We start from the raw sequence: 24,831 nt of genomic DNA, 5'->3' as shown, positions 1-24,831 counted from the left end.
AAAAAGATTCATTGCTGTTCCTTTTTGCTTTTACCAGTAGCAGTTTAGAAGTCTGGAGTAAAAAGTGCACAAGTAGGCCAAATGCATTAGTTAATTTCAGGTGGTTAATCAAAGATCCATACAACATAACCTGATATGATTTCATAGTTTAAAGCACTATGTATGTATTTTTTATGATAAATAAGTGCTAAAAATGTTTTTGCTTGCGCTCTTTGCACGCTCACATGAATTATTTGTGCCCCAGGTGTGCCCCAGTACAGTATTAGGTCTAGTGACGCCCCTGGTACAGACCTGAGAAATGAAAGTCCAATTAGTTTGACATCCCTGCTTGTAAAGCATTAGTTGATGTAAACATAAAGAAAGTCATGTGAGCACTCAGGATGGGTAACTTTCACACTTTAACCAATACAGCACCAATTCCCGGTACTCAACAATACCAATTCTTTGTACTTTTTTTGTGTGTTCATGTCTTAATACATGTTATTTTGTTAAATAATCAAATCTACTTTTAATTTCAAATATAAAAATGAGCTGATTACAATAACTGTTCTGCCCAGTTGTTATATATAGTTTTTCTTACAGTCTCATATGCAAGTATTATATAGTGGACTTTGAGTACAGTTGCAATTCCAAGACGTTAGATGGCTACAGGGCAGCACGGCGGAAGAGGGGTTAGTGTGTCTGCCGCACAATACGAAGGTCCTGAGTAGTCCTGGGTTCAATCCCGGGCTCGGGATCTTTCTGTGTGGAGTTTGCATGTTCTCCCCGTGAATGCGTGGGTTCCCTCCGGGTACTCCGGCTTCCTCCCACTTCCAAAGACATGCACCTGGGGATAGGTTGATTGGCAACACTAAATTGGTCCTAGTGTGTGAATGTGAGTGTGAATGTTGTCTGTCTATCTGTGTTGGCCCTGCGATGAGGTGGCGACTTGTCCAGGGTGTACACCGCCTTCCACCCAATTGTGCCTGAGATAGGCACCAGCGCCCAACGCGACCCTAAAGGGAATAAACAGTAGAAAATGGCTGGATAGATGGATAGATGGCTACAGTGTGTTGCTTAGTCAGTGAGTAGTCTTTGCCATTATGTTGATTCTAGTCTTTTGTTGAGCACTAAAAAAAATTACTGTAAGTATTGTACTTATTACACACCAGCTGTTTGATTGTTGTAGTTTTCATTGGCAAATTTAGAGGCCTAGAAATCACTAATGCTAATCAATAAATAGCCGCACTTTCAGCACGGTGTTACAGGGGTTGGTGCGTCTGCCTTACAATATGAAGGTTTTGGGTTCGATCCTCACTGTCCCCTTATATAAACTGTCCACCATGGGTGCCCGAGCTTTAAGCGGCTCAGCCTTTCATCTTTGGAACTCATTACCAACAGACCTTTGTCATATAGACTCAATATCCCTCTTTAAATTGTTGTTGTTGTTGTTTTTATCTAATACATTTTATTGTTTTGATTTTGTACGGTGTCCTTGAGTGCCCAGAATGGTCCCTTATAAGTAAAATGTTTTATTATTGTTATTATTGATATTATTGATATTATTATTTAATTTAATTTTTCTATTTTTTATTTTTCATTACTTGTCGTAGCATGTCTTTGGCAAATCCAATGTAGATTAGCATTGAGCTATCCCATTTTGAAAGTGGAGCCTTACTCTTAATCAGTGGTTCTCAAACTTTTTTCACCAAGTGCCATCTCAGAAAAAAACTTGGCTCTCCAAATACCACCAGGACCAACATTAAAACACAGTACAGTAGTAGGCCTAAGTATTCATTAAAAACAAGGCAAGGCATATTAAACCAGTACATTTTATATTTTAGGCCTCTGTAACATTACACAGCTTGAACAATAACACTGTGTTTGAACATAGGAAAATAAAACACTGATTATTTTGGTTTACGATCACCTACAGGTGATCCGACTGAGTCCTCTCTGAGTGGTTCTTGAGTGCCTGTTTGCCTGCCAAATGTTTGAGCCGGTGTTTAGTCTGCAACCGAACTTGACTTCACATGTAATAAAGGTACTGAAATATGGCACCGTTTGATTTTACGTGATGCCGTAGTACTGATGGAATTCGGTCTGAGCCTATTAAGGTACGGAATAGAGTTCTCGGATATAACACATGTGCCAGCATGTTGATAAAAAAAGTGAGAAACACCATTAGATTCAAGAAGAACTTCCTTTCATTGCTACCTTAGGGTAAAGGTGATTTTCTTCATCATGTGTACATATGTTGCATTGTTTCTTCATGTGAAACTATAATTATTCTCAATAAAATGTGTTGTGTGCTCATGTTTTTAGGTTTGTGGAATAGACTGATTGGATTGACTTTGTTTGTACGGAAACAATACCTTGGTTTTCCTACAATTTGTTATTAGTTGGACTATTTGGAATATATTAAACAAAAAGTCAAAAACAATAAATATTGAATGAAATAAAACAACAAAGCCAGCGGTGGCCTAAGATTTTATTTTATTTTTTTACAGTACATCACAGTCTTACTTCTTTTTCTGTCCCGTAGTCTGCCACTATCTTCTCCATTTATCCTCTCCTCCCATGCAGAGAGGGGATTGGTGGAGTTGATCAAGCACATAGTTTCGCATCGTGTACCTCCATCAAACCTCCTGAGACCTGCCTGCACCACCTGCAGTGTTTGGCACCACTGCCATTTTCTACATAAGAACTTCAAATCTCATCGACAGCTATGCGGTGACAAAACAAAAGAGAAACAAAAAAACCACTTATTTTCCTGCCAGCAGCTCAGTGTATATCCTGTTTAATGATCCTTTCACTCCCACTGTATGTAGGTATATGATGATTCATTGTTTAATTAATTAATCTTTTATGCTAATAATATTTTTCTAAAATCAATCAATCAATGTTTATTTATATAGGCCTAAATCACGAGTGTCTCAAAGGGCTGCACAAACCACGACGACACCCTCGGGTCAGATCCACCATCAGGACAAGTAAAAACTCAACCCAATGGGACAATGAGAAACCTTGGAGGGGACCGCAGATGTGGGGACCCCCCACCTAGAAAGGCTAGAGGCTTGAGCCGTGGTTCTCAAATGGGGGTACGCGTACTGGTACGGGTACTTGAAGGAATGCCAAGGGGTACTTGAGATTTTTTTTTTTTTATATTCTAAAAATAGCAACAATTCAAAAATCCTTTAAAAATATATTTATTGAATAATACTTCAACAAAATATGAATGCAAGTTCATAAATTGTGAAAAGAAATGCAACGATGCAATATTCAGTGTTGACAGCTAGATTTTTGTGGACATGTTCCATAAAGATTTCATTTTTGGTGAAGAAATATCCTCCCCGTGAATGCGTGGGTCCCCTCCGGGTACTCCGGCTTCCTCACACTTCCAAAGACATGCACCTGGGGATAGGTTGATTGGCAACACTAAATTGGCCCTAGTGTGTGAATGTGAGTGTGAATGTTGTCTGTCTATCTGTGTCGGCCCTGCGATGAGGTGGCGACTTGTCCAGGGTGTACCCCGCCTTCCGCCCGATTGTAGCTGAGATATGCGCCAGAGGCCCCCGCGACCCCAAAAGGGAATAAGCGGTAAAGAATGGATGGATGGATGTTTAGAATGAAGTTGATGAATCCAGGTGGATCTCTATTACAATCCCCAAAGAGGGCACTTTAAGTTGATGATTACTTCTATGTGTAGAAATCTTTATTTATAATTGAATCACTTGTTTATTTTTCCTGAGATGAGGGGGCAACTTGTCCAGGGTGTACACCGCCTTCCGCCCGATTGTAGCTGAGGTAGGCACCAGCGCCCCCCGCAACCCCTGAGGAAATAAGCGGTAGAAAATGGATGGATGGGTGTTTATTTTTCAACAAGTTTTTAGTTATTTTTATATCTTTCTTTCCAAATAGTTCAAGAAAGATCACTACAAGTGAGCAATATATTTCACTGTTATACAATTTAATAAATCAGAAACTGATGACATAGTGCTGTATTTTACTTCTTTATCTCTTTTTTTCAACCAAAACTGCTTTGCTCTGATTAGGGGGTACTTGAATTAAAAAAATGTTCACAGGGGGTACATCACTGAAAAAAGGTTGAGAACCACTGGGCTAGAGTATACAAATGGATTTTAAGATGGGACTTAAATGCTTCTACTGAGGTAGCATCTCTAACTGTTACCGGGAGGGCATTTCAGAGTACTGGAGCCCGAATAGAAAACGCTCTATAGCCCGCAGACTTTCTTTGGGCTCTGGGAATCACTAATAAATGATTACATAAATATATTTTAACTATATAAATATACATATAAATCAGTTTTCAATGGTTTATTAGATAATTTATACTAGTACACCCTATAAAAGATTTAAAGGCCTACTGAAACCCACTACTACCCACCACGCAGTCTGATAGTTTATATATCAATGATGACATATTAACATTGCAACACATGCCAATACGGCCTTTTTAGTTTACTAAATTGCAATTTGAAATTTCCAGCGAGGTTACTGTTGAAAACGTTGTGGAATGATGACGCGTATGATGACGCGTGCGAGTGGTAGCGGACATGTTCTCCCTGCACCGATCATGGCTAAAAGAAGTCTGTTTTTCTCGCATAATTACACAGTATTCTGGACATCTGTGTTGATGAATGTTTTGCAATTTGTTCAGTTAATAATGGATACTACAAAGAAGAAAGATGTTGGCGGGAAGCGGTGTTTCTTTGTTTGTTGTGAAGCTTTAATATGGAACAGAGTGGTCAAGCGAACATGATTCTCTACCATATGTCAACCGGCAGGATTCGGTGAGAAAATTGTTGTATACGTCGGCTCTCACCATAAACATGAGCGGAGCTCGTGTCGTTCCTCCTGCAGCTGTCAAAGAGACAGCTGCGAATTTTTTGGCTCCTCCATGGCTTCCCTCAGAGACACTGGCGGTCACCACACCCCTCCGACGTTCTGGTATGACTTTATAATCTCACTAAAACACTAGTAACACAATAAGCAGATAAGGGATTTTCCAGAAGTATCCTAGTAAATGTGTCTGATAACATCTGAATCGCTCCCACTGCCCCCGTCTTTTTATTTTTTCTTCTTCTAGTCCTTCACTCTCACTATCCTCATCCACGAATCTTTCATCCTCGCTCGAAATAATGGGGAAATTGTCGCTTTCTCGGTCCGAATCGCTCTACCTGCTGGTGGCCATTATTGTAAACGATGTGAGGATGTGAGGAGCTCTACAACCGGTGACGTCACGTGCACATCGTCTGCTACTTCTTACAGGCAAGGCTTTTTTTATTAGCGACCAAAAGTTGCAAACTTCATCGTCGATGTTCTCTACTAAATCCTTTCAGCAAAAATATGGCAATATCGCGAAATTATCATATTTTTGCTGAAAGGATTTAGTAGGGAACATCAACGATAAAGTTCGCAACTTTTGGTCGGTAATAAAAAAGCCTTGCCTTTACTGGAAGTCGCAGATGATGACGTCACAAGGGTGAGGGCTCCTCATGTCCTCACATTGTTTATAAAAGGAGCCTCTAGCAGCAAGAGCTATTCGGACCGAGAAAACATCAATTTCCCCATTATTTTGAGCGAGGATAAAAGATTTGTGGATGATGATATTGATAGCGAAGGACTAGAAAAAAGAAAAAAGGCGATTGCATTGGGACGGATTCAGATGTTTTTAGACACATTTACTAGGATAATTCTGGGAAATCCCTTATCTTTCTATTGTGTTGCTAGTGTTTTAGTGACATTAAATAGTACCTGATAGTCGGAGGGGTGTGTATACGGGTGTCTTGACGCCAGTCTCTGAGGGAAGTCGACGGCAACTGCATGGACGGCGCAAGCTCAGCTGATCTCCGGTAAGAGGCGACTTTTTATCACAATTTTCCCACCGAAACCTGCCGGTTGAAAAGTGGTCAGGAACCATGTTCGCTTGACTGCTCTGTTCCATAGTAAAGCTTCACCTCCGGCAATTTTAAACAAGGAATCACGTGTGTTTGTGTGGCTAAAGGCTAAAGCTTCCCACCTCCATCTTTCTACTTTGACTTCTCCATTATTGATTGAACAAATTGCAAAAGATTCAGCAACACAGATGTCCAAAATACTGTGTAATTGCGCGATGAAAAGGGACGACTTTTAGCCGCAAATGGTGCTGCGCTAATATGTCCTCTACAGTCCGTGACGTCACGCGCACGGGTGATCATTCCGTGACATTTTCAACAAGAAACTCCAGGGGAAATTTAAAATTGTAATTTAGTAAACTAAACCGGCCATATTGGCATGTGTTGCAATGTTAATATTTCATCATTGATGTATAAACTATCAGACTGCGTGGTCGGTAGTAGTGAGTTTCAGTAGGCCTTTAAATTGTCACCTCTTTCACTTGAGCAGTGTTGAATCCCGCCTCAGGATGGCAGTAGTGTGACATCACAGGGAAACTCCCGTCGAAGAAGAACCAAACAAAGCAGAAGCTGCAAGGTGAAGGTGAAGAAGAGCTCCAATTTAGCGAGGCTTCCAGTGTGTCATTAGTTTACTTGCTGGAAATGAAAATGTTGAGAGAGTTGGTGAGGAAGAGACTAATGGCGGCAGCCGATGAAATATTCCAGCTGTTTGAGAGAACGATAGCGTCTTACGAGGAGGAACTTTCTCGAGCAAGAGAGGCGCAGGAGCGACAACGCAAACACGTTAATATGCTGCGTGTCGATGGTATGTTTTTATTTACCTTTTATGTATTTTATGTGTCTTTGCGTCAAAAAAAACATGACTAAAATATTAAAAATATCACCCCAAAAAATCTGCAAAATAAGAACCCGTGTCATGTGTTTTTGAGACGTTAAGATAATTAAACAATTGGAAAAGTACCAGTATTTTTTTTATTTTAAAAACATTTATTTCGATACCAAAATAAAAACAACCAGACGCAACGTATTAATTTGTTTTCGAAACGAATATTTAGAAATCTATTAGACAGCAAGTAAATACATTTTATTTATAAAGGGCTTTTCACATATAAAAAATCACAAAGTGCTGTACAAAACATAGGTGAAGTAAAACAGTTCAATTGAAACAACAGGGGCAACATTATAAAAAGGATACACAGTGGATTAAAAATGATAGTTAAAAGGGTGCATCACCTAAAAGCTTTACTGAAAAGAGAAGTTTTTAAAGGCCTACTGAAACCCACTACTACCGACCACGCAGTCTGATAGTTTATACATCAATGATGAAATATTAACATTGCAACACATGCCAATACGGCTTTTTAGTTTACTAAATTGCAATTTTAAATTTCCCACAAGTTTCTTGTTGAAAACGTCGCGGAATGATGACCTGTACGTGTGACGTCACGGACTGTAAGGAAATATTAGCGCTGCACGACACACAGCTAAAAGTCGTCTCTGTTCATGGCATAATTACACAGTACTTTGGACATCTGTGTTGCTGAATCTTTTCTAATTTGTTCATTTAATAATGGAGACTGTAAAGAACAATGCTGTTGGTGGAAAGCGGTGTATTGCAGCTGTCTTTAGCATCGAGACACAGCCGGTGTTTCTTTGATTGTTGTGAAGCGGAGCGGTCAAGCGAACATGTTTTCTCTACGTCAACCAGCATGTTTTTGGATGGGGAAATTGTGATGTATATCTTACCGGAGACATCATTGGATTATTCATCGTCCTGCAGCAGCGGCAGCTGTGAGCTTGGCTCCTCGGCTTCTCTCTGAGACACTTCGTGTTCACCGCAACCATCCAAACTCAAGGTATGTCTTTACAATCTTTTACAATCTTTAAAATCTCACTAAAACACTATTGAAACAATAAGCAGATAAGGGATCTTCCAGAATTATCCTAGTAAATGTGTCTAATTACATCTGAAACGCTCACACTGCCGTCGCCTTTTTTTTTTCTCTCTCTATTCCTTAACTATCAATATTCTAATTCACGAATCTTTCATCCTCGTTCAAATTAATGGGGAAATTGTCGCTTTCTCAGTCCGAATTGCTTTTACTGCTGGTGGCTCCCATTAAAAACAATGTGAATATGTGTGGAGCCCTGCAACCAGTTACGTCACGCGCACATACTTCCAGTACAGGCAGAGCTTTTCTATTAGCGACCAAAAGTTGCGAACTTCATCGTCGATGTTCTTTACTAAATTTTTTCAGAAAAAATATGGCAATATCGCAAAATGATCAAGTATGACACATAGAATGGACCTGCTATTCCCATTTAAATAAGAAAATCTCATTTCAGTAGGCCTTTAAATGTTTCTTTAACCTGTTAAGGCCCAAGCTGTTTGTTTACATGCTTTTTTATTTATCTTTGCTATTTGGGCTTATTGGACCCAAATTAGGGCAGCACTGTGGTCAGAGGGGTTAGTGCGTCCGCCTCACAATACGAAAGTCCTGAGTAGTCCTGGCTTCAATCCCGGGCTCGGAATCTTTCTGTGTGGAGTTTGCATGTTCTTCCCGTGAATGCGTGGGTTCCCTCCGGGTACTCCGGCTCCCTCCCACTTCCAAAGACATGCACCTGGGGATAGGTTGATTGGCAACACTAAATTGGCCCTAGTGTGTGAATGTGAGTGTGAATGTTGTCTGTCTATCTGTGTTGGCCCTGCGATGAGGTGGCGACTTGTCCAGGGCGGTATAGCTCGGTTGGTAGAGCGGCCGTGCCAGCAACTTGAGGGTTGCAGGTTCGATCCCCGCAAGACACTTTACTCACCTGCTCCCAGTGCCACACACAATGGTTTAAATGTAACTTAGATACTGGGTTTCACTATGTAAAGCGCTTTGAGTCACTAGAGAAAAAGCGCTATATAAATATAATTCACTTCACTGCCCGAATGCAGCTGAGATAGGCTCCAGCGACCCCAAAAGGGACAAGCGGTAGAAAAATGGATGGATAGAATCGATGGACCCTAATTAGAATAATTACTTAGTCCATAAGTACACAAACGTGTGCTTCATGTGTAGTGACATGGTAATGTTTATTTTTACACTTTTTTTTCCCCAAATTCCATTGTACTCTTCTGACACCACCAGATAGCAGTGTAAGTGTCCATATGTCGGCATAATACCCCAATTCAGTAGTGTACACAATTTTGGAAATTTAGAGCTAAAAGGTGCTGTCCACGTATTTGGCCACTAACGCCTTTTTAAAGTTTCAACGCAGCCAAAATCATGGAGGGACTGGTGCAAATTGTTCCAGAGTCTAGGAGCTATAGCCTGGAATGCCAGGTCTCCACGGGTTTTAAAACCAGTTTGTGTGATCTTTAGAAGACCCTGGTCTGAGGACAGGAGTCTGCGCCCTAAAGAGTTGGGGCATAGGAAGTCAGTGATGTACTGAGGGACTCAACTATGCAACGCGCGGAATGTCAGAACTAAAATGTTAAACTCAATGCGGAAATCCCGCATTGAGTTTAACATTTTAGCCAAGGAAGACTGGGCAGAATGGGGGTAATTTGGGCTGTTCTGGGTGCACCGGTCTAAAGTCTGGCAGCCGCATTTTGTACAGTCTGAAGTCTCTTTAGCGTTGACTTGTTGAAGATAGTGAAAATAGAATTGCAATAGTCAAGGCGAGACAAAATGAATGCATGAATGATCATTTCGAGATCCAATTTTGACAACAGAATTTCTCACTTTAGAAATATTTCTGAGATGATAAAAACAGTTTTTGGTGAGTTGACGACGCTGACCCTCCAAAGACATTGACTGATTAGTAAAAACAAGCCCAAGGTTTCTGAGGCTGCAGTAAGAAAACAGTACAAAACATTTCTAAAAATATAAATATTTTTTACTGGATAAAACTTGTAGTATATTCAATGTGAGCAGAACACTATATAACATTTAAACATATGTATGAAAAATCTGCAAAATATATATTTTTCACTAGATAAGACTTTTCATAAAAACAACTTGACACGAATCGTTACTGTATATTCATAAAAAAAAATTAAAAACAACCAATGTTTCTTTTTTTTTATAAATAAAACTTGTACCTGTATTAAAGCAACTGGACACTATCAATGCGTTTTTGAGATGTTATGATGTATATTCTTAAAGGTATTGACAATTTAAAATGTAAACTATTTTTTAATAATCAGCAAAATATTTTTTCCTGGAAATAAAAGGTGCACAGTAGGTAAGGTTGTATTTTTACCTTGCGTGTGACTAACACATTTAGGAGTGAGGCTATCCAGGACTAGCTGCGGTAGCATGTGTGAGCAGATAGTACTGTATCATCTCTTTGTCTTTTGTCAGTAGTGCATTCTTCACTCAAGCTTTAAATAAGTAAGTAAAGTAAGTACCACTGATAGTCACACACACACTAGGTGTTGTGAAATTACCCTCTCCATTTGATCCATCCCCTTGTTCGACCCCCCAGCAGGTGAGGAGAGCAGTGAGCAGCAGCGGTGGCCACGCTCGGGAATCATTTTGGTGATTTAACCCCCAATTCCAACTCTTGATGCTGAGTGCCAAGCAGGAGGTAATGGGTCCCATTTTTATAGTCTTTGGTATGACTCGGCTGGGGTTTGAAGTCACAACCTGGAAAACACTAATCCAGACCTACTGTAGTATATAGTTCACTAGTCCCTCTCACCTCTCACCCTGGGTCTGTCATGTGTTTTTGAGATGTTATGTGTATTCCCAAAAAATATTTAAAATCGAAAACAAAAATATTTTGAATAATCAGAAGAAGAAAAATTTGTCCCAAAATAAGACTTGTACTACACCATCCATGTGTCATATATTTTGAGACGGTATGACGTACTGTATATTCATAGATATATTGAAAATTAAAACCAAAACATATTTTGGAAAAATAGGCAAAATATTTTTTTACCAAAAGTAAAACCATCCATCCATCCATTTTCTACCGCTTATTCCCTTTGGGGTCCCGGGGGGCGCTGGTGCCTATCTCAACTACAATCGGCGGAAGGCGCGGTACACCCTGGACAAGTCGCCACCTCATCGCAGGGCCAACACAGATAGACAGACAACATTCACACTCACATTCACACACTAGGGCCAATTTAGTGTTGCCAATCAACCTATCCCCAGGTGCATGTCTTTGAAAGTGGGAGGAAGCCGGAGTACCCGGAGGGAACCCACGCATTCACGGGGAGAACATGCAAACTCCAAAAACGTGTAGTATATTTAACTAGACTCTTTCTATGTCTCATGTTTTTTTTAGACATTATAAAATAGTTTATAAAGATATTGAACATTAAAAGCTTAAGCATTTAAAAAAAAAATCAACAAAATAGTCCAAAATAATTCATTTATTAACCTGAGACTACTGCAATCTAATTTTATTTTTGAGACTGGCAAAAATCTGAAACGTGTGTTTTTATTTTGTGCCCTGCAGACATCCAGCAGCTGATTAGTCATCAAGAAGAGCGTCCCCCTCGGCCGCAAAATGGGGGCTCTACTTTGAAGCAGGAGGATCCGCAGCCCCCCTATGTTAAAGAGGAAGGGGAAGAACTTTGGATCACTCAGGAGGGAGATGGTCTATTCGGGTCGGATGTCACCGATCTCACCAAGCTGCCGCTGACTGTTGTCTGTGTGAAGATTGAGGACCATGAAGAAAAACCAGCTGAGTCGTCACAGCGTCATTACAGCCCGGGTGAGGAGAGCAGAGGGGCGGAGTTTCCACAAAACTGCTCACTACAAAACATGACAACAGAAGCTGACAAAGATCAGTGTGGCGCATTGCGGTTCACGCCAAAATCAGATAGTGACGACGCAGCATCATTATCAGACAGGGACAATACCCCAGAGTCTTTGAGCAGCAATACAGACTGTGAGGGTGATATAAGTACTCACAGAATCAAACACTCTAAGAAAAAGTCAAGTAAAAAAACTTTCACCTGCTCAGTTTGCGCTAAAAGCTTTTCCGATAAAAGGGATTTTGCTCGACACACAAGAACACACACTGGGGAAAAACCTTTCTGTTGTTCAATTTGTGGGCAGAGGTTCTCGGAGAAGTCAAACATGGGCAAACACATGAGAACCCACACAGGGGAGAAACCTTTTAGTTGTTCCATTTGCGGGCAAAGATTTGCGGAGAAGTCAAATATTATACCACACATGAGAAGGCACACTGGAGAAAGACCTTTCACTTGCTCAGTGTGCGGCCAAAGGTTCTCGGAGAAGTCAAACATGGTCAAACACATGAGAAGACACACAGGAGAAATGCCTTACTCCTGTTCAATTTGCGTGAAAAAATTTAGTCAGCACAACGGTTTGACGGCACACATGCGCACGCACACAGGAGAGAAACCGTTTGGTTGTTCAGTGTGCGGCGAAAGATTCTCTCAAAAGTCAAACATGGAGTCCCACATGAGAACGCACACGGGAGAAAGACCGTATTCTTGCTGGTTTTGTCCGAAAACATTCGCTCAGCATAGCAATTTGATGGTTCACACACAAATACACAGCAGGAAATAAAAGGTTTTCAATCAATGTTTATTTATATAGCCCTAAATCACAAATGTCTCAAAGGACTGTACAAACCACTACGACTACGACATCCTCGGAAGAACCCACATAAGGGCAAGGAGAATTCGCACCCACTGGGACGCCAGTGACAATTATGAGTATGAGAACCTTGGAGAGGACCTCATATGTGGGCAACCACCCCCACCCTCTAGGGGACCGAAGGCAATGGATGTCGAGCGGGTCTAAAATGATACTGTGAAAGTTCAATCCATAGTGGCTCCAACACAGCCGCGAGAGTTCAGTTCAAAGCAGATTTTCTACATAGTCTTTCCATCCATCCATTTCCTACCGCTTATTCCCTTTTGTCAAGCGTAATTTCACTTGCAAAGAGTCACCTTGAATGTGATAATCTGTATGATACCTTATTCCCACTTTGAACCATACAGTTGTACGTCTATGATCATAAAATTGTGTCAAATGTCTATACAAGTACAACCCATTTATTCATTTAGTGTAACAAAACTCAACTGCACGCATTCTTTAAAATAAAGACAATTTTGATCGTGACTGTCTTGCAGCTCTTCTTCAAAGTGGGCAAAAATCATTTGTCCAGACCCCTGATGTCTTTGCCAATAAGTATTCTTCCGCTTAGACCTCCATTTAGATTGTACATTGGAGTATGTAGATTTTGCAGTTGTTGCTCTAAGTTCCCTGGATTTCCCACTGCTTTTTTGGGCATGTCGTTATATTTTGTTAGGTGTTCATTTATGTACACATGTGTGCCTTCAGCTTCTTTGCTGTTTCAGCAGTGCCATTTTGGATTGCCTGTTGGTAAACTTCACAATGATGACTGGAGTGATCTTGTTGTTTCTTCCTTCCAGTTGAATACACATATCGATGGTGTTGATATCAACATCAACTTCCTTTGAGTGCTGAAGTTGACGTGTTGAGGCAACATCCAATTCATCTGGTTTTCTACTGTCGACTGCTCTGACATAGGATCTGGGAGTCATGCGTAACCAAGTCACGATCACACATTCATTCCCTTATTATGGTCCATCTTATATACGATATTCTTCGGATCCATCTTGTCTTGTTGCAGGACCTTCATTTCTTGACGCATTGCTGTATTTTCCTCTTGAAGGACCTTAGACTTAGACAAACTTTAATGATCCACAAGGGAAATTGTTCAATTCTTCCTTCATCTATAGTCGCATTGCTTTGTGTAAATCTAAGACTATTTATTTCCTTTTAGAAATGTTTCATTTCCTCACCAAGCTCCCTTTTAAAGATTTCATTCGGTATTTTAGACTTTTGCGGTTTCATTGTAGACTATTTGATTGAAAGTTGTCTCTTTCTTGCCTAATTATATTTATTGTTATTCAACATTATATTGTTTTCCATAATCATTCTCATATCATATACTAGCTGTTAATATGCTAACGTAAGCATGCTAACTTTTTTTGCAAATGTTCTAGCCATACAGAGTCAAAACTCGACACTTGATACATCATACATGTTAACTTTTTCTGCTTGCAAATTTTACAGCCGTTAACTTAAATATCATATAACTTGGTACTTGACACATGCTAGCTGTTAGCATGCTAGCATACTAACATTAGCATGCTAACTTTTTTAGCTAATTTTGCAGTCAGTCACTTGCCCTGCCCTCGTCAAGGGATAACAAATATTTCAGGAGTACATAATCTCACACGACACTTACCAACATTTCACTTGTTTTAACAAATCTGTGCCTCATGTTGGAACAAAATTCAGTTCAAAAATGTTTTGCTAACTACTTTGCAACTAAAATTACTCAGAACTCCAGTAGCGATAGCGGAGCTTTTTTCTTTGCTTCTTTTTCCGTTGACAGGAAGTGACGTAGAATGCCATGTGGGCATATATCATGTACCGTATTTGCAAATTCATGCCAAAAACTCACTACTGTTACTTCTTTCAGCAAGGGGTGCAAAAAAGAAAAATTGTATGTGTGTATATATATATATATATATAGGCCCTGTGATGAGGTGGCGACTTGTCCAGGGTGTACCCCGCCTTCCGCCCGATTGTAGCTGAGATAGGCGCCAGTGCCCCCCGCGGCCCCGAAAGGGAATAAGCGGTAGAAAATGGATGGATGGATGGATATATATACACTGTACACACACAAATATACATATACAAACCCCATTCCATATGAGTTGGGAAATTGTGTTGCATGTAAATATAAACAGAATACAATGATTTGCAAATCATTTTCAACCCATATTCAATTGCATGCACTACAAAGACAAGATATATGATGTTCAAACTCATAAACTTTATTTTTTTTTTGCAAATAATAATTAACTTAGAATTTTATGGCTGCAACACGTGCCAAAGTAGTTGGGAAAGGGCGTGTTCACCACTGTGTTACATCACCTTTTCACTTAACAACACTCAATAAACGTTTGGGAACTGAGGAAACTAATTGTTGAAGCTTTGAAAGTGGAATTATTTCCCATTTTGTTTCATGTAGAGCTTCAGTCGTTCAACAGTCCGTGATCTCCGCTGTCGTATTTTACGCTTCATAATGTGCCACACAGTTTTGATGGGAGACAGGTCTGGACTGCAGGCGGGCCAGGAAAGTACCCGCACTCTTTTTTTACGAAGCCACGCTGTTGTAACACATGCTGAATGTGGCTTGGCATTGTCTTGCTGAAATAAGCAGGGGCGTCCGTGAAAAAGATGGTGCTTACATGGCAGCATATGTTGTTCCAAAACCTGTATGTACCTTTCAGCACTAATAGTGCCCTCACAGATATGTAAGTTACCCATGCTTTGGCCATTAATGCACCCCCATACCATCACAGATGCTGCCTTTTGAACTTTGCGTCGATAACAGTCTGGATGGTTCGCTTCCCCTTTGGTCCGGATGACACGATGTCGAACATTTCCAAAAACAATTTGAAATGTGGACTCGTCAGACCACAGAACACTTTTCCACTTTGCATCAGTCCATCTTAGATGATCTCAGGCCCAGAGAAGCTGGTGGTGTTTCTGGATGTTGTTGATAGATGGCTTTCACTTTGCATAGCTTTGACATACTGTATTTACTGAAAGTAGTTTTCTGAAGTGTTCCTGAGCCCATGTGGTGATATCCTTTAGAGATTGATGTCGGTTTTTGATACAGTGCCGTCCGAGGGATCGAAAGTCACGGTCATTCAATGTTGGTTTCCGGCCATGCCGCTTACGTGGAGTGTTTTCTCCAGATTCTCTGAACCTTTTGATGATATTATGGACCGTAGATGTTGAAATCTCTAAATTTCTTGCAATTGCATTTTGAGAAACGTTGTTCTTAAACTGTTTGACTATTCGCTTACCTCGCCCCATCCTTTCTTGTGAAAGACTAATCATTTTTTGGGAAGCTGTTTTCATACCCAATCATGGCACCCACCTGTTCCCAATTAGCCTGCACACGTGTGGGATGTTCCAAATAAGTGTTTAATGAGCATTCATCAACTTTATCAGTATTTATTGCCACCTTTCCCAACTTATTTATCACGTGTTGCTGGCATCAAATTCTAAAGTTAATGATTATTTGCACACAAAAAAAATGTTTATCAGTTTGAACATCAAATATGTTGTTTTTGTAGTATATTCAATTGAATATGGGTTGAAAATGATTTGGAAATCATTGTATTCCGTTTATATTTACATCTAACACAAATTCCCAACTCATATGGAAACAGGGTTTGTATATATATATATATATATATATATATATATATATATATATATATATATGTACAGCCCTTACCTCTGGGCCGATGCTGAGGGCGACTGTGTTGACCAGTTTGACGCGTGTTTGATTGATTGATTGATTGATACTTTTATTAGTAGATTGCACAGTACAGTACATATTCCGTACAATTGACCACTAAATGGTAACACCCGAATAAGTTTTTCAACTGTAAATGATAGAATGTCCAGTACTGTAGAATTGTGATTCGATATGACAATCCGTGTATTTTATGCTATCCAAATTAAATCAAAGGAAGGTTATATATAACAAAAGGTATGGCACATTATTACTGCATTGTCACAACAAGTCACGGCACGGTCGAAAACTGTTTGTCCTCCATCCGCCATGCCCATGCTCACACCTGAACCCAATTTAAGTAGGCTACCATGGTAACCGCACCATAGCAACAGTCCCATTCCTGTCAACACTTCCTGGCTCTTAACAGGAAGTGGGCGGAGCAATCCGCCGAAAAGGAAATTTCACATGCGTTGAGGTCAGCAATCAATTAGAGAAAATAAAAATAAAAACACTACAAACAACTAAGGACATTTGGCTCCAAAACTCCGGCCCCCAATTGAGAAGGGCAGGATGCCATGAACAATTCAAAATAATAATAATAATAATAATAATGGAGCCACAAATATAAACAAATAATCGTTTTCGAGTGTTTTTTTGTTTTTGTTTTTTACACTTCAGCTTCTTGCAGCAAGCACATTTTTGTAACTGGTCTGTCCAGTGTACTTGTTTTAGTTTTGAGTTTAGCAGAACGCACAAATCCTTTTTTATCTGGATAAGTGTCCACCACTCTTCCAAATAACCAAGACTTACGTGGAGCGGTATCGTCTGCGATTAGTATAATGTCATTTGGGACTAGATTTCTTCTCTGTTTGCTCCACCTCTGCCGCTCCTGTAGCAAAGGTAAGTCTTACCCAGCGTTTCCAGAATAGGTCAGAGATGTATTGGACTTGTCTCCATCTTCGTTTGAGACAGAGGTCTGATTTTTCAAAAAATCCAAGTGGTTAAATTGGCATTCCTTTCATGGTCAGAATGTAATTGGGAGTGAGGGCTTCTAGATAATTGGGATCCCCAGACAACCTTGTTATGGGGCGGTCATTCAGGATCGCTTCGACATCACACAGCACCGTTGGAAATCCTTCGTCATTCAGAGTTTGCTGTCGTAGGACTGATGTCAATGTTCGGCGGATTATTCTGATCAAGCGCTCCCATGCACCTCCATGGTGAGAGGCTGTTGGTGGGTTGAAGCTCCACCGTGTTCCTTCCTCCAGAAATGCTGACTGTACTTTTGCTTTGATTTAGAGCAACGAGTGCTTCTCTCAACTCCCTTTCAGCACCAACAAAATTGGTTCCATTGTCGGACCTTAAATGAAAGACAGGTCCTCTTCTACAAATGAACCTGCGTATAGCATTTATACAAAAATCTGTATCCAATGAGTAGGCAACCTTAAAATGGACTGCTCTTCATGCCATACAGGTAAAGATAACCCCATATCGCTTTTCCAATGAACGACCTCTCTTGACCTCTACCTGGCCGAAATAATCAACACCGACATTGGTAAATGGAGGTAGGTCGGCAGCGATCCTCTCTTCAGATAGGTCTGACATCTTCTGTTCGCCTAATTGGCCTCTATGGCGTTTACAGAAGACACAGTTTGCAATGATTTTTCTGGTGGCTGCATTAGCACTTGTGATCCAATATTTCCTTCTTAGCCTGGATAGTACATGGTTTCTCCCGCCATGGCCCAGTTGTTCATGAAAGTGTTTAACTGGCCTCTGGTGAAGTCTGAAGATGTGAGAGCTCTGCAAGCCTACTCTCTTTATCTTTGAGAATGTTGCACTGCCATGGAAAACGTGCAGTACATGCAGGAACTAAATATGCCAGCTAACATGAAAACTGTGATCTTCAAGCTACCGTACAGGCTGCGAGAAAGCTGGAGAGTCTCTGCATGCAATATCTTAGAAAACCACCATTGCAGACCTCAGTTCTCAAACATTGTAGCATTCATTTAGCGACAGGTGAAAATTGTCTCTGACCAAGTCTTTGGAGACATCCAGAATACACCACAGAGTACAGGAAGTAAACCTGTGACAGGAATAAAATCACAAGGTAAACCCAAATTCCAAGGTAGCAGTTTTGCCTCTACCATTAATATTAATACCCCTGAAGCAGAAAAGCAAACCAGATTCAAACCTGCTCCAAAACAAAGTGCATCTGCTCATACCACAAACGCATGTGTTTGCCGCTCCAAAAATAACGCTCTTGACCAGTGTCGTCAGTTGGAGGAGAAGACCCACAGGGAGAAAATAACTTTTATAAGACAGAAAGGAATCTGTTTTGGGTGTCTTCATGTTGGACATTTTAGCAGGCATTGTGACAAGGGCTTGACCTGCAAGGTATGCAGCTAAACCACCCGAGTCTGCTTCATATTTGTCAGAAGGAAAGAACAAGCAACATAAATGCAAACCAAAATAAGGCAACGGAAATATCTGTGAGTAATGCACAAATAAAAATGAAAATGGAACTCTGTCAATTCTGCCTGTACAGATAAAGTCCAGCAAAGGACACACGGTCATACAAACCTATGCATTCCTGGATCCGGGCAGCAAATATACATTTTCAAAGATACATTACACTTTCACAGTATCATGTTAGACCCGCTCGACATCCATTGCTTTCCTCCTCTCCAAGGTTCTCATAGTCATCATTGTCACCGACGTCCCACTGGGTCATTATTGTCACAGATTTCCCACTGGGTGTGAGTTTTCCTTGCCCTTATGTGGGCCTACCGAGGATGTCGTAGTGGTTTGTGCAGCCCTTTGAGACACTAGTGATTTAGGGCTATATAAGTAAACATTGATTGATTGATTGATTGATTTGTTCTGAAAGCTTGATGACAAAGCTCAACTTGAATGGGAAAAAAACTAAAATCAATCTCCTAACCATGGGCCCCAAAACATCAGTTTCCAGTTACATGCTGACGGACTTAGAGATCTCAAGCCTCACTGGGCATCAGTTCTACAACCTTCCCAAGGTCTACACCCAAAAAAGGATGCCCGTAACGACAAGCAACCTCATCAATCAAGAGGGGTTGGCTAAATGGCCATTCTTGGATGGCATCACTCTTCCTCGTTTTGAAGCCGATGTAGAGCTATTGATTGGGACCAATGCATCTAAACTGCTTAAACCCTGGGAAGTAGTCAACAGTTGTGGAAATGGACCGTATGCTGTTAAGACCTTATTGGGGTGGGTCATTAATGGCCTTCCTGACTACAGTGAGAAGAGGAGTAAGATTGGCTGCTCCACTACTACTGTCAACAGGATCTCCATAACAAAGCTGGAGGAGCTACTTCACAATCATCATAACCATGATTTTAACGACAGGTCATCAGAAGACAAAGAAGAAATGTCTAGAGATGACATGAAGTTCATGAAGGACATGACTGATTCGTGCAAGCTTCAAGATGAACACTACAATTTGAACTGCCCTTTAAAAGGAAGGATGATGTGTCGCTTCCCAACAATCAGGGTGTTGCTAGGCAATGCATACTTGGTCTATAAAGGAGGTTTGGGAAAGATAAAAGATATCACAGAGAATATACAACCTTTCTCAATGATGTAATCGGTAAAAGTTATGCAGAACGTGTACCTGAAGAGCTAGTAGACTGTTCAGATGGGAAGGTGTGGTACATTCCACACCATAGGGTGTACCACCCCAAAAAAGGAACTCTGCGTGTGGTATTTGATTGTGGCGCAGAGTACAGAGGAAAATCTCTCAACAAGGAGCTTCTCCAAGGCCCGTATCTCACCAGCAGCTTGTTAGGAGTCCTCACCAGATTCCGACAAGAACCTGTAGCCTTGATGACCGACGTTAAGCCCTACTGAAATTAGATGTTCTTATTTAAACGGGGATAGCAGGTCCATTCTATGTGTCATACTTGATCATTTCGCGATATTGCCATATTTTTGCTGACAGGATTTAGTAGAGAACAGCCTTGCCTGTACCGGAAGTAGCAGACGATGTGCGCGTGACGTCACGGCTTGTGGAGCTCCTCACATCCTCACATTGTTTACAATCATAGCCACCTGCAGCGAGAGCGATTCGGACCGAGAAAGCGACAATTTCCCCATTAATTTGAGCGAGGATGAAAGATTTGTGGAGGATAGTGAGAGTGAAGGACTAGAAAAAAAAAAAGGAGATGGTAGTGGGAGCGATTCAGATGTTATTAGACACAATTACTAGGATAATTCTGGAAAATCCTATATCTGCTTATTGTGTTACTAGTGTTTTAGTGAGATTATATGGTATCTGAAAGTCGGAGGGGTGTGACCGCCAGTGTCCCCGGTGGAAGGAGGTAAGAGAGTCCGCAGCTGCAGGAGGACGCAAGCTCCGCTCATGTCTACGGTAAAAGCCGACTTATTGCAACAATTGTCTCACCGAAACCTGCCGGTTGACATGTGGTCGGGAACCATGTTCGCTTGACCGCTCTGTTCCATAGTAAAGCTTCACCTTCGGGAATGTAAACAAGGAAACACCGGCTGTGTTTGTGTGGCTAAAGGCAGCTGCAATACACCGCTTCCCACCTACATCTTTCTTCTTTGACTTCTCCATTATTAATTGAACAAATTGCAAAAGATTCAGCAACACAGCTGTCCAGAATACTGTGTAGTTATGCGATTAAAGCAGACTCCTTATAGCTTGGATCGGACTGGAAAAAAATTTCCGCTACAATCCGAGACGTCACGCGCACGCGTCATCATACGCGTCATCATACGCGTCATCATACCGACGTTTTCAACAGGATACTTCAGGCGAAATTTAAAATTGTAATTTAGTAAACAAAAAAGGCCGTATTGACATGTGTTGCAATGTTAAGATTTTATCATTGATATATAAACTATCAGACTGTGTGGTTGGTAGTAGTGGGATTCAGTAGGCCTTTAAAGCAATGTTTCATCTAGTCAATAAAAAAGTGAAGGTTCTTATGGTGGCCTGAAGGCGATGTATCCCAAAAACTGGTAGAATATAGGGGCGGTGTCCTCTCCTAGTTGCGCTTGTTATGCCCATCGAAAAACTGCAGAAGACAATCACAACAATTTCACTCCCGATGTAGTCGACACAGTGAAGTGAAATTTCTACATGGGTGATTGCCTCAAAAGTGTACCATCAAAAGAGGAGGCCATTAAAATGGTCAAAGATTTGACTGACATTTGTCAAAAAGGAGGCTTCCATTTGACAAAGTGGATAAGCAACAATTGTGAAGTGCTGCTATCCATTTCTGAGACCGATCGATCTAAAAATTTGCATGAATTGGATTTGGACAGAGACCAACTGCCATTGGAAAGGGCTCTTGGACTTCAATGGTGTGTGGAGTCAGACACCTTCAAGTTCAAACTGACACTCAAGAAACAGCCACATACTCAACGTGGGATTCTATCAATGGTCAGTTCAATCTATGTTCCTTTAGGACAGGGGTCACCAACCTTTTTGAAACCAAGAGCTACTTCTTGGGTACCGATTAATGCAAAGGGCTACCAGTTTGATACACACTTAAATAAATTGCCAGAAATAGCCAATTTGCTCAATTTACCTTTAATAAATATATATATATATATATATATATATAAAAATGGGTATTTCTGTCTGTCATTCCGCCGTACATTTTTTTTCCTTTTACGGAAGGATTTTTGTAGAGAATAAATGATGAAAAAAACACTTAATTGAAGGGTTTACAAGAGGGAAAAAAAAACAGTTTATCTTCAATTTCGATTATTTTTGAAAAAATTAAAAAAAGAATTTATAGAACATCATTAATAATTTTTCCTGATTAAGATTCATTTTAGAATTTTGAGGACATGTTTTAAATAGGTTAAAATCCAATCTGCACTTTGTTAGAATATATAACAAATTGGACCAAGCCATATTTCTAAAAAAGACAAATCATTATTTCTTCTAGATTTTCCAGAACAAAAATTTTAAAAGAAATTCAAAGGACTTTGAAATAAGATTTAAATTTGATTCTAAAGATTTTCTAGATTTGCCGGAATAATTTTTTTGAATTTTAATCATAAATTTGAAGAACTATTTCACAAATATTCTTTGTCGAAAAAACAGAAGCTAAAATGAAGAATTACATCAAAATGTAATTATTATTCTTTACAATAAAAAAAAATACCTGAACATTGATTTAAATTGTCAGGAAAGAAGAGGAAGGACTTTAAAATGTAAAAAGGAACAGTATGTGTTTAAAAATCCTAAAATCATTTTTAAGGTTGTATTTTTTCTCTAAAATTGTCTTTCTGGAAGTTATAAGAAGTAAAGTAAAAAAAATAAATGAATTTATTTAAACAAGTGAAGACCAAGTCTTTAAAATATTTTCTTGGATTTTCAATTTCTATTTGAGTTTTGTCTCTTTTAGAATTAAAAATGTCAAGAAAAGCGAGACCAGCTTGCTAATAAATAAATAACATGTAAAAAACAGAGGCAGCTCACTGGTAAGTGCTGCTATTTGAGCTATTTTTAGAACAGGCCAGCGGGCTACTCATCTGGTCCTTACAGGCTACCTGGTCCCCATGGGACCAGGTAGCCCCTGCTTTAGGATTTCTCGTTCCGCTCACTCTCCCCGCCAAGCTCATACTACAAGACGTGTAGACTAAACTACGGTTGTGATAATGACATTCACCCCACTCTCCAAAAGCAGTGGACCAAATGGTTGAGAGATTTAGAAAGAGTGATGGAGTTCAAGGTTGAAAGGTGCCTCAAGCCGATAGATTTTGGAGAATCCATCTATGGTCAATTGCACCACTTTTCTGATGCCAGTGAAAACGGATATGGCACTGTCACCTATCTGAAAGTATGGAACAGCCATAACAAACCCCATGTGTCTTTCATGCTTGGCAAGGCCAGAGTTGCTCCCCTAAAGCAAGTGACCATTCCACGTCTAGAACTCACTGCAGCTGCTCTTGCGGTTTGTGTGGACACGATGATTAAAGCAGAAATACAGCTTCAACTGGTGAAGTCTTGCTTCTGGACTGATAGCACGTCCGTTTTGAAGTACATCAAAAACGAGGACAAGAGATTTTATACTTTTGTAGCAAACAGGATTTCTGACGTCACCCAATGCCGGTACATTAATACCACTCAAAATTCTGCAGATAAAGCCTCAAGAGGAGTTAAAGTGGATGAGTTACTGACTCACAAAGGATGGATAGAAGGCCCTGAGTTTCTGAAGAAACAAGAGGAGGGGTGGCTAGCTGGTATCTTGGAGTGTGGGATTGCAATGGAGGACCCTTAGGTAAAAAAAGGAGCTCAGCACCAATGTACTTATTGTTGATACTTCAAGTGCTACTCACCAACTGATCACCCACTTCTCTGACCGGAAACGGTTGAAGAGGTCAGTCGCCTGGATCCTAAAAATAAAAAGGACGCTACTGGAGATGAGTCAAAAGAGAAAATTACTAATTGCTGACAAAATGGATCGGGACATGATGCATATTAAAGCTGCAATAGCAAACCAATCTCTAACACCAGATGACCTTTCAATAGCTGAGACAGCCATCATCCACTTCACTCAACAGCAAAGATTCCCACAGGAACTTGCTTTAATGAAATCTGGGAAGATTAACATGAAGAAAGACAGTTCTATTTACAAACTAGACCCCATTCTAGAAAATGGTTTGCCTATAGTAGAAGGGAAATTGAGTAAAGCAGCAATGTCAGAGGATTCTAAACATCCCATTATCCTTGCAAAAGATCTTCACATCTCCGCTCTGATACTAAAACACATCCATATATACATATATATATATATATATATACATATATATATATATATATATATATATATATATATATATATATATATATATATATATATATATATATCCATCCATCCATTTTCTACTCCTTATTCCCTTTGGGGTCGCGGGGGGGCGCGGTGGTGCCTATCTCAGCTACAATCAGGCGGAAGGCAGTGTACACCCTGGACAAGTCGCCACCTTATCGCAGGGCCAACACAGATAGACAGACAACATTCTTGCCAATCAACCTATCCCCAGGTGCATGTCTTTGGAGGTGGGAGGAAGCCGGAGTACCCGGAAGGAACCCACGCATTCACAGAGAAGACATGCTAACTCCACACAGAAAGATCCCGAGCCCGGGATTGAACCCAAGACTACTCAGGACCTTCGTATTGTGAGGCAGACACCTAACCCCTCTTCCACCGTGAAGCCCTATATATATATATATATATATATATACAAACATATATATATACACACAAACGTGTGTGGGTGTAATATATATATATATGTTAGGGCTGCGAATCATTGTGTGTCCCACGATTCGATTCAATATCAATTCTTGGGGTTGTGATTAGATTATAAATCGATTTATTTCAATTCAACGCAATTCTCGATTCATTTTTTTTTTTAATAAATATATATATATATATATATATATATATATGCATACATACATTTGTTGCACAAGCCACAACGACATCCTTGGTTCAGATCCCACATCGGGGCAAGGAAAAACTCAATCCAGTGGGATGACAATTAGAAACCTTGGAGAAGACCGCAGATTATTTTTTTTTTTTTTTT

The 24,831-nt window shown here is 40.2% G+C and overlaps 1 protein-coding gene and 1 long non-coding RNA gene across 7 annotated transcripts in view; both read left to right on the top strand.

The window, feature by feature from the left end:
- The window catches only part of LOC133551686 (fibroblast growth factor 1-like), an 819,097-nt gene that overhangs the window by 367,017 nt on the left and 427,249 nt on the right, over positions 1–24,831 (top strand). The gene's annotated exons all lie outside the window — the stretch shown is intronic.
- On the top strand, positions 6,431–21,213 carry LOC133551687 (uncharacterized). Of its 6 annotated transcripts, none has more exons than XR_009806546.1 (5): positions 6,431–6,702; positions 7,678–7,753; positions 10,250–10,288; positions 10,374–10,475; positions 11,358–21,213. It is a non-coding gene; the product is annotated as an uncharacterized LOC133551687 (long non-coding RNA). The 6 variants fall into 6 exon arrangements; XR_009806549.1 differs by having other exon boundaries at positions 7,606–7,753; positions 10,250–10,279; XR_009806545.1 differs by having other exon boundaries at positions 7,606–7,753.

This window comes from Nerophis ophidion, linkage group LG04 (genome assembly GCF_033978795.1).
Source record: "Nerophis ophidion isolate RoL-2023_Sa linkage group LG04, RoL_Noph_v1.0, whole genome shotgun sequence".
Classification (NCBI taxonomy): Eukaryota; Metazoa; Chordata; class Actinopteri; order Syngnathiformes; family Syngnathidae; genus Nerophis; species Nerophis ophidion.
The sequence above is the reverse complement of the archived record's forward strand: the minus strand, read 5'-3'. Positions and strand labels throughout refer to the sequence as shown.